At 37.3% G+C, this 17,457-nt stretch overlaps 1 long non-coding RNA gene across 2 annotated transcripts in view; it reads right to left on the reverse strand.

Moving 5' to 3' along the window:
- Positions 1–17,457, reverse strand: part of LOC148644303 (uncharacterized) — an 81,429-nt gene that overhangs the window by 44,377 nt on the left and 19,595 nt on the right. For both annotated transcript variants that reach the window (XR_015928681.1, XR_015928682.1), the window contains exon 2: positions 7,706–7,765. This is a non-coding gene — a long non-coding RNA (uncharacterized LOC148644303). The remainder of the gene's footprint in view (positions 1–7,705; positions 7,766–17,457) is intronic.

Below are 17,457 nucleotides of genomic sequence, written 5' to 3' on the forward strand. Positions count from 1 at the left end.
GGAGACTTCTGCAGATGGTGCTTAGAACGTATAGCATGACAAGTTCTTTGGTCACACATTGTAAATAAATGAAATTAACAAAACAGTAATTGCCAGCTACAAAGTGAGGCTGCACAGGCTGAACTTCTTTAGAAAACCCATCCAATGAGGCCAAACCATTGCAGAGGTCAGACTGCAATACACTGCTAGAAGATATCCTTCAAGACGACTTTATAATACACATACAGTGTTCCAGGTGTTACCACCTTAGAAAGAAAAGGTTTCATTTATGAAGTTTTGTTTTCTATAGTTTGAGCAATGTAAGACTCTGACTTACTAAAGTTCAGACGGTCATCTGCCAGGGAAAGTACTATAAGAGTATGAAATAACTAATAACTGATCTATTTTATGGACGTGAGATTCCCATTTTTCCCAGTTGACCCTTTTCCAGTTAGCTTCATGGAAATGAATGTAATGTTTAGGACCATTACAAAGGAAGCTAATTTAGACCCAGTTATAAACGGCACTGTTTATTTTCTATACTTTTGAGTGTTCTTGGCATTGTTTTAACTGCCTTTACTGTGCTGCACTTTTATCAGGCTAATAGCTCTTAATGTTAGGGCAAAGTGCTCAATGACTCTTTTGGTACTTAGCTAGAATATATGAGTAATATTGTTATTGCATCATTAACTATTAACTACAAATGGTTCCTGCTGTCATACGATAAGAAGCATGTACTGTAATTATACGAAAATGGTCATGTTACCTTCAACATTCCCCTGACATACACAATTAGCATGACTGTTCTGGAGGCCTTAGCTAGATTTACTTTGACTGTGTTCATCAAGCCAGGTAAAAAATAACTTGTTCAATTGTAACAATAACGTCATCATACTATTAATGGACGCCTGAATGAAACCACTTTTTCATGGGCTCACAGTTGTGCTTTATACCCCAGGTCAAGAGTTCGAGCCTGGGGAATGTCATTAATCAAGAATAACCAGAATTCCTTAATTAACCACACACAATTGGTCTAGTGGCACTGCTGAGGTTGTGAGGGCTTGAGTCAGTTCCTGTACTTTCGGACACGTAACAGCAACCCCTGGGATTTGCCTGGTGTCTGTGAGCTGGCAGAGCTGTTAAAGAAAACCTCATTGTGTGCCCAGTCAGTGCTAGTCTTGTTGGACTCTGGGACCTCAACTGTGTAAAGCAGTTTGTGTTTTGGTAGAAAAAAGGCTGTGAGTCTTTCAGCCCCACATTCTGTTCAAGGAGGGAGAGGTAAACCATACTGATTAAAAAAGTAACTATTTTTTAAAAATTGATTCACTGATACTTTACAACAGAACTTATTTTTCCTCTCTATCGTCATGCTTATTACTGAGGATATTTTTTCAGACATGCAATCTAAACTCAGCCTCCAGCATTAAAGTCACTAGCAGCTACAGTGGATGACAGATTCTGAGGTGCAGTGCCAATCTTCAAAGTGTGGGAAAGGTATTTAATAAGAAGGCATTCAATAGGCCTTTGTGACACTTGAAATGCAATATATCTATAGTGCTTGATAATACAATAAGAGATGTTTACTACTTGACAAAAGATCTTCAAATGTGCATGTTAAAGCTTTAGATCTTCAGCTTCAATCCTCAAAGTGAGATATCAGTTGTGCACTAATTCTCAAATAGAGAAGTTATAATCTTTGTCTTTCATTGTGCTACAGAAGTTCAATGTTGATTTGTAATGCAGTGTTTTCCAAAGCTGTGTAAAGGGTATTTTTGAGACTATCATGTTTGTGTATGTATTTACTGTATGTATGGGTTTTTCTTGTACCAGACAGGTTAATGTACTGTACATTCCTCAGCTGGGACTTATTTCAAAGTGAAGCACAACCTGCTCCAAATTTAAGTTCAAAGCTTCTTCAGAGAATCGTGGTCTGAAGGAAGACCTCTATTCTAAAGAAACGTGCAGCACCTGACTAGGCAATCTGCAGTTCATCAGGCACATGATTCTGGGTTTGGACGCTGTGCTCTTGTTCCTGAGCCAGAAGGGGCTCTTCATAACATTTTAATAGAGCTTTTGAGTCCCCTGGATATCATCAGATTATTATTTCTAGAGATTATTATTACTGTTTGAAACATTTCTGAAAGACATAACACATTTCCAGACACCTCAAAGACAGACAAAAAGGTTTAAGAAAAAAAACAGTTCTCCACTTTTGAGTACTGTTTATTCTTATCCATTTCCAAAATCAATATTTGCTATTGTTAAAGTGTAATAAATCCAGTATTGTCTGTTCAACTACACTCATTTCACACTGAGGATATTAAAATCCCATTCATCCCAGCAACAAGCAGCTAACCGTTTCAGGTTGCTTCCATATTTCTACAGCTCTACAGATTTCTACAGGTTTGTAAATGGACTACTACTCTCTTGAATGAGCCAGTGTTGAGTCAGTTTTGGAAATACGTCTGATAAATTCAGATTAAGAGTGGCTTGGTGGTCAGTGATTAAAATTGCTGTCTCCGGTGCTGGCGCCCTGGGCACTTCATCAATTCGTTATTGAATATGATGGGAAGTTAAGTTGACTAAACACTAATTATTGAATTTTCTGAATAAGTGGACAACAATTTTCCAATAGCCTGCAGTGCAAATGGATTTGTAGCAATCAACTGCATCATTCTATCTCACATATGTGGGTGATGCCTTAATCCAAGGACATTTACATTATAGTACAAAAATACATACCATTTAAACACATTTTAATATGTAGAAATACAATCCATTTAAACACATTCTCACACCTGCTATTACCTATAGCCAAAATCTTATTCTATGACTCATCTTATTACATGATTGTTTTGTTTAATTTAGGTAATGATGAGATATTTTATTTGGAAGCTAATTATCAGTATGAAATGGCAATCAACAATCAATGCTGTTTCCCAAGGTCTAAATGTCCGAGTTCCAAAAGCAGTTCAGGTTCAGGTTCAAAAGGTATCTTAAATGAGTGGAATGACCTGGAATGCAAAAACTAAGGAGCAAACTTAAAAAAACAATGCAAATATGTGCAATTAACAAAGAACTCAAATTCAGACCACATTACTGTGAACACAATCTCCATAGCAAAACATTGGCTTTACTTCTGCAGCATTTTATCGTAACAAATCCAAACTTGACAATTCTTGGTTTCCTCCCATTTCCTACCCAGATATGGAGTCCAGAAAAAAAAAACAAGTGTTTCATACTTTTCTGTTGAAACTGTTTGTGCAGCTTTTGTCTGCAGCTATGGTCTGTCTCAGCACTCAAGAAATTAAAGTACATGTGTGCATTTTTGTAATGCGTTACTTGCCAAAATGCTGTGTACTGAAGAAAGACAATTTTTCAACAAATTTTATTCTAGACGCTACTTGAAGTTTTGAGAATTAAATCTTTCATAAAATTTGACACATAATGTTATGCTTAAGACACTCGAAGAAAAGCATTCACCCAAAGAAAATGCCAATGAAATGAACACAGGAATGGTTTTCAAAAGCAGTGTCTGGCCCAGTGTATGACTGCTAGTAATTCCTGAATCCAAGGTTTACTTCCCTCTATTTCATGAACATTTACAAACAATCTGCTTTAATGTCTTGGCAACTTTCACCAAATACAGTATGTGCAACTCTTCTGGCAAAACTAGGGCGGTTTCTCCTGAACATTGTCTTACATGGCCTGTCCTTGTTAAAGGCAATATACAGTACACATTTTGTGGTGGATTATGTTTCTTCCTGGGAATCTGAAATCATCACATGTTCATCACATAAAGCAGAAAATTCCATTCAAAAGACTTTAAGATTGTATTGACCCTTGTTCACCACAGTGGCACGCTAATTCCATCAGCTCTGTCAAATTTTGGTTGAGATAAACACAAGCGGGTAAGCTTGACTAGGATGAATGAATGGGACACAACAGACATGGCTAAGTGGGTCTCACCCTTATGAATAAAGGCAAATACATTTTTTAAAACCATTTGAACGTTTGCAAATGCAAACAGAAATTAGTCATAATCACATGGAAAGGACAGTATCAGGTGAAAGCTATGTTTATTTTTCGAGTTTTAAAACCTTGTGGAACAATTCAGACACAGGCTTTTTCTGTACAGAACTGCTGTATTGCATGGCTCTCAATAATATAACAGTCTGGGAAAACAGTTCACATCTCCCATACCATTTGGTGTTAAAATGTGCAGTACATACAGTAAGCCTTATTGAAATTACATTTGCATGATCTTAATTAAAATATGAGATTGTAGAGAACAAGAATAGTACGATTTTTGATTAACTAGCTGCACTTGCTCTTACACATGACAGACCATGAGAATTGTATAGCCAACTGCAGTTATGTAACTATAACCAGCTGTTCCCTCTTATGTGAAAGAAGATTCCATTTTTTATGGCAAATAGATCAAATGTCTTCCAAAATCTTACCGCTGTCATCATGGATTAGATTCTAAAATATGGCATTTGCATTGCAGCAGCTCCTGCAAACGTGCTCAGACATGTGCATCCTCCATGCTTGGATGCAATTCTTTAATGTATCGTATCTTGTTACGAAATCTAAACAGACTCTAATAGGCTCTGAATTTTCTTTCTTTTAACCATTTACTTTGGTGACTGATAACGAGGCACCGGCCTTTGGGGATTCCAGTGATTTATTGCACCTTAAGAAGCAGAGGCAATGCCTTAGGCAGAACAAATAGAGGACTGAAATGTGTAATGAAATCCATATCACTCAAAATTGATTCAAGATGTAGCAACAGAATTAATTGGATTTTTTTAGCAACATATCAAATTAGGCTTTGAAGTGTTCTCCGTGATACCAAATGACATCCCTCCACTGTTTTTTTATATCTGTATAACTTTGTTTTGTTTCCTAAAAGGCCATTTTTCAATATCATTAAATACTGGAATTACATTCTGCACACAGCTGTGATTTTAAGCATGATTTATAACCTGTCAAAACACCTTCCTTTCCTTTAAAGAATTGTTTTGACAAAACAGCTTCACAGCATAGTAAATATTAATACAAGAAACACATGCATTTAAAAATAACTACTAATTATAATGTATAACAACATACACCCCTTGAGAGGCATATTGTAGAAGTCATTTTTAACTTTCTGAAGCAGTTTATTCCTGTATTTTGCTGTAATTTTATTTCTGATCCTAGAATTTATACAGTTTGCGTGATTTTAAGAAGGTATTTCCATTTAGCACTGTTCTAAAATATATTGGCTATTCCAAAAAAAAAACACGTCATGTTAATTGAGTAAGCATTTATTGTGAGGCTCTTTGTGTCCTGACTCTAATGTTACTTTGTTGAAAAATATGCTGGCAAAGATGCTTGCAGTTTTACCACCTATCAGGATCAGGAGTCAATTGTTTTGTTTTGTTTTTCATCTGAAACTGAGAACTCCGTTTTGTTATATATCCACCTGATTTGGATTCACAATAAGTTTTAAGACTCGGCTCCCCAGTCAGTGACTCCTGTTCTTGCCTGGGAGAGAATGAGACTCGTGTACAGTACATGCTCTGTCACAGATTTAAGGTTCTACAGCTGCCAACAGGAGATACAGCACGATTTCTCACCAGCATCACTGCAAATGTGATAAACACTTCAAGCAAACTCTCAGGACGAAGGATGGAGACATACCAGAAAATCAAATCATTTACTTTTAAATGTAAGGTTTTTGTTTTTGGACTGATGAAACCAAGTACAATACCCATTGTACCCACTTTAATTACAATCCTGCATAGGAAAGTAAAGGTTAATTCCGTGCTGAATTTGCCTGCTGAGCCTTCTCCAGGTGTGAGTCTCAGCAGTTGAAATACCAAGTTTCTTCTTTCGTCTTGCACACTGACACGGCTCCCCACTCGAATTTATGGTTCTGGACCGATCATTGACTTATATCTGACTAAAATAATTTTCCCCAAACATGCCAACCTGTATAATAAACTAAAAAAATGAAAATAATAAATAATCTCCCGGTCTCTTATGGTTTTCCTAAAACAAACTGTGCAGAAACGAGTGTGACAGTAGAATCCCCTGCCAAAGGTGTGGATATAAAATGAGGACAGAGCTGAGCAATTTGATCAATCAAAGAGGCTCCTCTTTTCCCAGCTCTCCTCAGAAAACAAGTTACTCATTTTGTTAGGGGAAATAGCTGTTTGCATTGCTGAACATTTCTCCTTGGAAACAGAGGATGACAGATGGATACCTGCTAACATTAACTTACTGCTACAGGAAGACTTTACTGGTCTTGAGTGTTTTTCTTTCCCTGGGGCCAGTGCAGCTCTGAACACTGGCAAACAACCACAACAAAGAATTGGCGGGGCTCAGCAGATTTTTAGCAGATTTGTGCTTAATGGGCCTGGTCCTCTCCAAATAATGGAATGTAAGTCACTAACCAAAATAAGCAGGTTGCACCTAATAATAATAATTGTATATATATATAATGATACTTTCATTTCAGTCTTGAAATATCGATGCCAGTAAAGTTCATATGTAGGCCATTGTGATCATAACGTCACAAATAGCAACAGTTACACAGCATGCCTCTCACTGTGCAACTACATGGTTTATAAATTCTTCCAACAAGATTTGTACACTACATGTAACTGAGGCAATAAAAAAGCCCATATATAGTACAGTACATTTTGAAGAGACCAATCGGAAGGTCATACATACAGTAGCAGTGTCTTAAGAGATCTTTCTTGCTAGAGTAGAGGTGAAAATAAAATGAGCTGGTGGAGTGTCTACTGTAATCCAAAATAGGTTGATGATTAAAGTTTGAGAGCAGAGGACTGCTTTATTGAAAGATGTACTGTACAGGGACAAGTAAGCATGCTCTTCTTTAGACCTGTATGTTAATTAAATTATGAAGATCTTATGAATCAATCTTTGAATGACACAGATTGCTTTCTTTCCTGTCTGGAAAACTATTGTTACAAAGCAGTATTTCATCCAAGCATTCTTAAAGAGTTCTAGGCATTTCCACACATATTTTCCAGTCCACTGCATAAAATAGTCTTCAAATTAATGGACCACAGAGAACTGAAGATGCCTTCTATGATCTTAATGGCAGGAAATTTATGCACAAACCACTACCCGCACATATACAGAATCTCATGAAAATCATTTCAGTACCACAGTAGAAATCCCAGAGGAAACCATCCGTTACTTAGACATGGATCATGCTAAAATAACTAGTATTCAGCTTTTACCAAAATGCAATGCTAAGCTCTCTTCTGGTATGTGCAATACATGAGTAAAGCACATGTATTGCATAATATGATTTGAAAAATAAAATTAATGTAAGGTATGATCTCACAGAAATTATTTGAAATCTTATTTTGAGAAATCGCTAAACAATACCGCTTTCTCAGAGTTATTCTCAGCTCTACACTATTTGAAAATGTTACTATTGCAATGTGTAGGTTTATTTTTGTTGAAATATTGCTACTATGGTAAAAATTGTAAGGGCATTTTTTATCAGTTTCCAGGCCAATATCACAACCTAAAATTGCCCATCTAATACACAGTGGTATAACAATAATAATACAGTTATAATAAATAAATACCACACACAACTCTTGTCTTTAGTAGGACTAATGTTTGTTGTACCATATAAACTGCATGATTATATTTTAAGATATAAGTTGTTTCTACAAGATAAATTATTAAGACATACCTGTCCTTTAAATTCCTGTTTTTCCAGTGGTGTCCACCTTCTGATCCTCTCCGATGTTATCTTAAAAAAGGAAGACATATTAGGCTTAATACATTGCTACTGTACATTGCTTATTCAGATGTAAAATTTGAAAGCTTTTTCAAGCAAACGCAGGACACTTCTGTAATAAAAAGCACTGGCTTTATAGAGCTTCTGATAAAAACAGAAACTGTTTTTATTTAAAGAAGTGAAGTGCTGCTCACTGGAAAGTCCACAGCTAGATAAGAGCTACTGTCACGCCCTGGACACCTAGAGGGCGCTCTGCTTCTGTCCTGTTCCTAGTTCTCTGTGATTATTCATGTCTTGTTGTTTAGCCTATTCACTTCCTGTGTCGGCTCTGCTCCTGGCTCAGCGTTGAGGATACGGATGTCCTGTGACCCATCAGGTCGCCCCATGTCCCTGACCGGAGGGCATAGGTTTCTATACCGATTCCATACCACGGCATGCCCTTCTGACATCCCTGACAGCTACTGCACCTTATGAAGGTAATAAATAAGTCTTCAATCGCAGAAGTCTGCCATTCCAGTTTAAAAATGTCCATTTATAAACAATCAAAAGTGTCTTCATAAATAAATAATTGCTTTTTAATTCACTTTTTTAGAAAGTGTCTTGGTATCAACCTAAAATATTTAACAGAAGTCCAGGAAAGATTTTTTCTGTTTATTCAATTTTCATTTTAAAGGCAGAACATTTGAAATTGATCTTCTTGTCTAGGAAAAATGTTGCTGCTAGTTTAAGGAGCTTCATTAATTGCAGAGCAAATAATGTTAACAAAATGTACATAGTACTCTGCAAAAGATGTTTTTATGAGATGTGTGCTGCCACATTTTCATCCAAGTGTGATATTATTAAAAAACGCAGATTCTTTCCTATTGTATAAAAATGACTCTGAAGTGTTAATTCCAAACAAAAAGTGGAGTTAATCAAAACCTGGTTGATTCTCTTCATGTTTGTCTTCTTCTAAAGCAAAGCACATTATTTTAACAGTTATGCATTTAATGACTAAGTTCACGTAATGCTGTCAAGACCCATTACTCAATAAATCTAACTAGCCTAGTCACTTTTAATTTTTTTCCGCATTATGTAGTGGCATTGCGGTATTTTTACAATGATTAATGAGACATCTTGAAGCTCATCCGACAGCCTTGTAGGCATTTTAAAGGGTGGAGTCAAATTGAAACAATGCTCTTGTCTCACATGGTAATCCGCTTGTGTCACTTTCATTGAGCAATATTAATGCTGTGCACGGCATCACCTCAATTTTACCTTATCCCACAAGTGGAAATGTCAACTAGTCAACTAGCCAACAACAGACTTGAATTGTGCTGAAGCCAGAGTAGTCAAGACACCTTGGTTAATAAACTCCAAAAAAGTGCGATGTTTCAAGACGTGATGTTCAGTGTGCAATATTCCTATTGGAGGGAAATGCCATGTGCACTGGCTTAATTCAGTTTAATTCAATGCCGAAAAGTACAAAGAGGAAACGCTGTTTCGGCTGCGAAGTCTTCTTCAGGCGCGGGGGAGAGAGAGAGAGGAAGGGGGAGAGAATATAAAGGAGAAGAAACAGAGCAGGTGTAAAGGGGCACACATTCTCACCCGTGTGACCATATGAAGGACGTCTGGGGGAGCTTTTCCTTTGCTTGAATTAACCCTTTCTTGTTCCTCTGAGATAACAGTTCATGTGTTATCAGCGCTCCATCATACAAGTAGCAGGAACTATAAAGAATGGTTTTGTTTCTTTTATTAGTGTGATATTATTTTTATTATGAGCACCCAGGTATTTGTATTATACTGTATACCCAGTCGATCTTGCTTTGCTAATTGGTTTCAAGCAATGATTATTGTACAGTACCTACCTGGTGATAATAATAACATGCTGTTTTCCCCTCCAGCATGTGTTCTTTGTTAATTGTACTTTTTATCAGAAGAAAACAATCATTAAGGATTGGATTAAGGCATTGCTGTGTACATTGTTACTTGTGTTTTTATTTTGCTCCCAGGAAATATTATATACTGTCATGACGTTTTTTACTGTGGCGTAACCGAAATACCAGTTAGCTGTCCAATAATCATAAACTTGAAAACTTTACACAAAAAATAAATTAAAGCTAAAAGAAAGGACTGCAATACATCACATACTGCTGTGGTGTTTGGCAAACATAATTGCACCACATTTTTCAACAAAATAGTAATCACTGCAATATTGTTTCCAAACATCTGAATTATGAATCATCTCCTCACTACAGTCATTCAATATATCAGGTCTGTGACTACATAGAAACCTCAAAACATGCCTGATATCTTATTATATTAAATACCTTTTTTGCAATGTACCAATTTACAAAAAAACATCAAAAACAGGGAAGTGGGGCTGACACAGAACTTGATTAATGACTAAATCAAGAACCGTTCAACCCTCTAGATAATGTTTAAAGTGATATAACAAAAGACTATATTCTGTATTAAATTCTCCTTTGACCCAAATCAATAAATGACAACATATTGGAAAAACCGTGGAACTCTGACAAAATCATCATCTTGGTGGTTATTAAAGTGTCTTCATCTTGGTGGTTATTAAACTATTAAAGTGTGGATGTTCTCTCCTTTTCCAAAAAGGAAAATGTGACCTTGGAATGTAATTCTTTCTTTTTCAGAGACAAGATTATGGCTTTTTTCCCTAATAGTGAGCCTGGTTGCCCTTTTCACTGCCCACGTATGTTTTACAATGCACAGAATTTGAAAATGGTGCCATTCTACAGATCCTAGTCTGATCCTAAACTGGACAGATGGTAATCACATTCAGCTCACAGAACATTCAAGGCCACCACAGTCATCAAAGTGCCAGGATGGCTTACTCATTGTGCCAATAGAGAACTAGAGGAAAATATTTCTAAGAATCAGAATTAAACAGCATGTCAGCGACTAGGAAAAAATAATTTAGGAAACAGCTTACATTTCTAGTTTCTTGCTGTAAGTGTTCAGTAACGCAAGAGTGAAATACTGCATTGTGTACCCAGAAGGCATTACAAAGACATCTCAGTCCTTCTTAAACCCTCTCTCATCCCTGACTAAACTGCCAGTAAATGTCAACGAAAGTCTCAGTACTTCAGCTGTGTTTCATCGTGGTTCGGACAACTGTCAGCTTTATGTTAAAGTCGTGATGAAAGGCCACAACCGAGAATATACAATGCCAAAAGATTTACAATGGTTAAGCCACTTGCAAATCAAGGCTTACCAGTCCAGTGGAATGCCAATCCACAGTAATGTAAAGCAGCAGAAAACAGCCTTACATCAAAATTCACCCCTTGTGGCACAAAAGGATCCCTGCAGAACGGGAGGAATTTCTACAGAAGTCTGGAAAAGACATTTCCTCATCATGAAGGGACATAAATTTCAGCACTCCCTCTACCCACAGCTGAGCCGAAAACAAAATGCCATCCCCAGAGTCACAGCGAACTTTTTTTTTTCTCCCGCAGTGCCTTCTAAATAACCGTATGGGTAGTCTGTACTGTTTAATGATGTGGAAACAATGCATGATTTGATGGGTAACCATGCTATATTTAAAAAAAAAAAATGGCGTTGTAGTTTATCGAGTGCGAAAGCGCACCCGAATGGGAGAAGTAGGCGATGACTGCAGTTGTACGGTGAGGTAAGGCTGGGCAGTTCTGCCAAATTTAATGACTCTTGCATCTGGCTAATGATTGTGAGTCAAATAGTATCAAGAGTGTGTTTAAAAACCATCACGCGATTTCGAATGTTTATTAAAAATGGTGTTTTGCCATTTATTCTCCATTGTCCGCTTAGGCGATACAGTTGACGTTTTCATCACTTGTACTTTTATTGCTATTCCTTGTTTGAGTTAACGCCTGTGGTTAACATGTTTACCTATCTGTTCTCCAACATTTGAATCTCATTATTTTGCGTTTTATAAGAAAATACAGTAACATTTACAGTTTTTGTAAAGCTTCATAAACTAGTAGAAAAATGGAAGAGGTAACGTCCGTTGGGCAATAGCTTTTCAACAAGACAACACATGAAACACCCGCCACCAACTCCCGTCCCTGAAGATGGGATGTTGGTCCATTGCAAGGATTATCCTCCAGAAGCTCTGGTCCCCATTCACATAGCTGGGTGGACAGGATCAATGAGGGTAAAGTACCACAAGTCAAGGTACCGTACAGCTGCTGCAGAAACTGAACCCACAACCCATTAACACCACACTTCTAGGAAAGGGGACAGAGTATTATAAAAAAGTTTAGGAGACTAAAGTGTCTTCAATGCAGTATCTCATAGAAACATGCCACTTTCTGCTTCTTTGAAATCTTCTAGAATTGCATTCAAAATCCTAGATGCCTGACAACAGAAGTGAACGTGCATAAGCTTTCTTTTATTGAGGGAGGGCCAGAGGCACATCTTGACGTGATTTTGTAGTGGTGTAGTGCAGTGTAATAATGGTGTAGCGAGCCACTGAAGACGCTTCCCGAAAGAGTGCAAAAGGGCGAGTCAGAATGTGGTAATGTCAACTGTCAATTGCTCTTTGTCTCCTACAGAAATCTCAACAGAAGAAAAAATGTCGTTAACAAAAAATTATCTTGAACACAAAAAACATTTCATTTGTCATCACAACTCCTGCCATCTAAGCAGTTTCGAATCCCTGACTTCAGGTGCATCTCTAGCGTATTATTAAATGCTGACCTGGGCACTGTGGCAGCATGTTCTGTAAACAATGGCAAGGACGGGTCTCCAGAGGCCCAACAACACTTCGAACAGACTGCATTCTAAACCTCAACTGCATCCTATCTAGATTTTGTAACTTGCCCAACCCTATTATGCATATTTACACAGGGGGGTTGTAAGTTGTATACGAACATTCACACATCATAGCACAAAAAAAGCAGCCAGTTGGATGAATAGAACCCTGTCTTGTCCTCTGCATTTTGGCAGAGCAATGAAACTGAATACAAATCAACCCAGGCTATCACTGCACTGCTCCCACAGTGCAAGACAGCATCTCTTCCATAAGTCCCAAATGTCAAGGTTTTTTTTCCGAAAGTCAAGTAATAAGTACCAAGAGATGCCAAATCCTTTTAAGCTTATTTGATATAAATCTTGTTTCTGAACCATGACCCACATTGGGAATCTTATCTCCAATCCAGTAACCACCCGACAGCATTCCAAAGCAGACAACAAATTGAGAGTGAAAAGGAAACAAGACACCATCGTTATAAATCACACAGAACGTTTAAGAGCACAGAATGGCTAGCCAACAAATCAAAACTTAAGCTACCATTTTGCTTTAAAAAAAGGCTTCAGACATTTCAAGTTTAATTGCTCGCATATATTTTCCACAGCAAAATAAGGCCTAATAAAAGCAGTTAAGTCTGCAGTTGACAATGATTATTCACTACAATGCCTGCTTGAACTGAAACAACACCATTCGTTGCTAAGTGGGTCTCAGGCATTCTTGATTTAGATTATTTTCTTAAAACAATAATACCCTCAAGAGTTTAATAAAGAGGCACAAAGAACAAGGTGCCAGATTGTTAACTACTCATTGAGATGCCAACATATTTACAGCATAATTTAATAAAATATACTGTAATGAATCTAAGATAATGAAACTACTGAAAACAATTTACATTTGGTAATGAAAAACAGTGTTATTATTAAAGAATTGGTTTCTTTAATACCACACTGAAGTACCGAAATACAGGTTGGTATTGACGCAAATTACACATGGTTTGAAAAGTACAATATACCTTCTTTTTTCCAGCTGAACTAAAACCAACTGGAAACCTTACTCTGTCCATCAATCTACATTTTAGAACAGCATTTCTCAGTTTTAAAAAGAACGGTCTTGTTTACTAGTGTTTGGCTGTTTACTAAATGTTAAAGATGATCCAACAGTCATTAAGGAAAGCAATTAGTCCTAAATATCAATCTGCACAACTCTTGTTCAGAGTTCTACTGCTACAGCTGACAAAGGCCAAAATGTGCAAATACTTTTAATATCAAGGAAATGTATTATGTACCTGGAATTTATCATTGGCGAGTCTTCACTGGTCCATAGCTATCCCAGAAAAACTAGCCTTTCATCTGAGCTCAAGGTTTGTTCTAGTTCTGTTAAGTTTTAAAACTCTTTGTGGCAGAAATTCTCACAGAAATGTTTGAACTTCGATTGCGAGAATACCGTTGTAAGCTTAAATCTTTTTTTTCGTTTCTTAGAGTAACTCAGGCGAGCCAAAAGCTTTTGTCCAGTTCAAACACAATGAACCGAGGATAAGACATTCCAGGAAATTTAGAGTAGAACGTGAGATCATGTGCTGGACACTGCATGTGCCAAATCTTAACCAACCTCCGTGGCACAGAACATGGTCAAGCTGTGACAGCTGTCTAAGACATGCCCACTGAGACTTACCAAGGTGAACAGGGCCATAAAAAAGAAACAACTTCCAATCAAAAACGAATCTGTTTGGAATGTTCCTAAGCTGTGTTGAATGCCATTCCCCCTATTCTTTTTTAAATATGCAGTTAAATAGCGATGTTGACTAATAATTCTTCTAACAGAGCAAAAATATTAAAGTGTTATGACTTTTTGCCTGTTAGATCAGCTTGTTCCCACATATTGTATTTAACAATCATTTTCAGCAGTCAGGCAGTCAGGGCGGGGGTAGAAACTAAAAAACACTTTTTTTTACCCTCCAGTCTGGAAGTGTATGAAATCAACACACGTTTGAACATAAGAAAATTCCAAATAATTCTGCCCATCCAGCTCCTTTAGATTGATGGTACGTAATTGATCTAAGAATCTCATCCATTTTGTCTGATTTTCAGAGTTAAATCATGATCCCATAGTTTCCACTTGCATCCAGCTTTTCACAGTTGATTCTGTAGAATTCCACTCGGTTATTGTCTTGTCTTGGGCATTATCTTCTCTTCTCAAGGTTAAAAACTCAGATCTCTAAGGTTGTCAGTGCAGGCACATACTGTATCTGGTCACTCAACTAAACTGATTTCAGAGCAGCCATAACTTTTTATGAATGTGATGACCACAATGGTACATTATTCAAAATGTGGTCTTTCTAGAAGCTATCGTGTCACTGTTAACAAAGCACTTGATTTAAATTTTTGTTTTAGTAGTACAGGACCGAAGATGTTTTCAAAGACAGCTTTATCAAGATTATTCTATATTGTTTATGATTTCACTACCTGAATATAAATTCTCCGCACGTTACATTAAATATCATCTACCAAGTGTTTGTCCCGTCTTTAATTTACCAGGTCTTTATACATTTCCTTTGTAGCTTCTACAGCTTCATTTATCCTCCTATTTAAGTATCACCTACAAATGTGATTAGTTTACAAACTATATTACATTTACATTATACACTGTGTAACCTTGCGGTATATATTTATTGTGTAACTGTAAAAGGAGACAGATGAGATATCTACACTGGTATACTTGAACATACACATATGGAACACATTGCACTGCCTGAGACTTCAGTAGTTAAATTAGTTACATAAGCCATGTGAAGTATACATGCAGCATTTTGAATTTCTCAAAAGCCATGATTTCCAGGCAACATCTGGGTCATATCTAGTGAACTGTGGACAAAGCAAATGTGTGGTGGACTAATTCCACTAAACCAATAGGAAATATGACTATAGTGCAATGCAAGTGGGACCGAGGAGCTGTAGATTGATGTTATATCCTTGTCCTGAATGTGTAAGACTCTATGCCATTACTGGTTTTGAGTACTCTATGAATGCACTTCATAGTAAAAATGTGACCTATTTAAAAGTGCACAACACAAAGAATTAAATTTACACTTTTTTCATAAATTTACACTGATTTTCATAAAGACTGCCAAATGTGCAATTCATAAATCTAAAAAAAGGAAAGGCCAACTGCCTAGTATTTTGTGATGTACTGTATAGAGAATTGTAGAGATTACAGCAAAATTGCACTATAGAAAACCTGACTGAATATACTGATTTCTCTGCAGAAGATTTTAAATGTAATTTACATGACTAAAGTTCCATTAAGCTACCCATGTCATTTGTAAGGTGAGAAACGTCAGTTTGAAACCAGTGCATTGAGGTTATCCTGTACATCACCAAGACGAGCATTCATTTAACTGGGAATTGCATGACCAAAGAATGCATGCCTGTTCTCCCTTACATTTCCTTACTCCTGTACAAGAACTGCTGATAAGATTCTTTTCAATAGCCTTTTCCATATGGTAAGACCTTACTGAGGAACGCTCATGTAATGGATTCTGAAGTTTTAATGTTTTATTATCCTCAAATTAACATAACTGTGCCTACTGTAACTGTCATCATGGCAAAACCGTCTCTTCCCAGATCTCCTCACCAACTTGATGTTTATCCAGGCATTTTACTGGAAGTACTTACACTTTTACTTCCACAAACAGAAACAAAGAAAATGAAACACACCTCTGCACTCTCATTTCCTTTCCCATTTATAAAGCACAGGTGTGCTCGGCTTAAGAACACTCACCTAGCTCTGCTTTCTTGGCTCCCCAGATGCCATTCTGGTCCAAGGCCCAATTCTGGCATGGGTTTCAGCTAAGGGTCCTGTCAGGTACACCACAACTACCCCTTCCACTCAGGACTGTAGTCTAAATGTTTTTGTTCTTGTGAATACTCGTTATCTCGCTCTGCAACGTTTCCATTTTACTGAATTTTGTTATGCATGTTATGCAGATGTGCTTAACTAACATGCAGGAGATCTTGGAATATGCACCTACCATAATGAACAGAGTATACGATATACAGTACAGTAATGTCTTGTGCATTTTGATAAGTCACTTCTTTACACAAAGGATTGTGGGATTAAAGAATAAGCTACAATCATGGTCCTGGCTTCTTTCAAGATACAGCAGTATGGGATCCTTGGATCAGTTAGATAGTAGCTACCAAACTTGCGAGATGGGTTTAATGACCTACTTAAGTGCTTGTGTTTTTAGCACACTAACATATGACTTAAAAGGGATGTAAGTGATACAAGCAAATAAATATCAGCGGAAAAGAAGGTCAAAGGACGGTTAGCTAACTGGTGACACAGCTATTATTTCTAGTCAAAGAATAATGTATTAGATGGACGTTTGTGATGAGGTGGCACAGTGGCACAGTGGTTTGCATTGGTGTTGGTATTGTATTAAAGTTCTGAACCCGGGGTGCTCTCTGCATGGAGCTTGGGTTTCTGCCAAGTGCACTGGTTTCCTCCCAGTGGCCCAGGGGTGATTGTGTGGCTGCGCCTGCGTGTGTCCTACAGTGGACTGATGTACTGTTCCCACGCGACCCCGAACTGGAAGAAGTGGTTAAAAATGGATGGATGGATGTTGTGATGAGCAAGCAATTGAAACTGGAGCGCTAACCTCCTATTAGTAGGGAGCAGCCTTCCTCTGTATTTGTTTAATATTTGGATAAAGGCACTGCAGTAGCACTTTTTGATGGATTTAGTCTTGTATTGAAGCCACACAGCTCTACCCCTTTATTTATTTAAACCTTCTGCACCAACAATGAAAAAAGCTTAATGCTAAATGCTGCCAATCTGATGCCATTTTTCAATTGTCTCACACTGTGATTGTTATGAAAGATCTGTCCGTGGTGTTTGAAAAACACAGAGATCAGCATGAGTTTCAATCATGAATCATTTCAGAGCATATTAAAAATATGAACTGTAT

The sequence above is a fragment of the Lepisosteus platostomus genome, chromosome 20, assembly GCF_059453375.1.
Source record: "Lepisosteus platostomus isolate fLepPlt1 chromosome 20, fLepPlt1.hap1, whole genome shotgun sequence".
NCBI classification, from domain to species: Eukaryota; Metazoa; Chordata; class Actinopteri; order Semionotiformes; family Lepisosteidae; genus Lepisosteus; species Lepisosteus platostomus.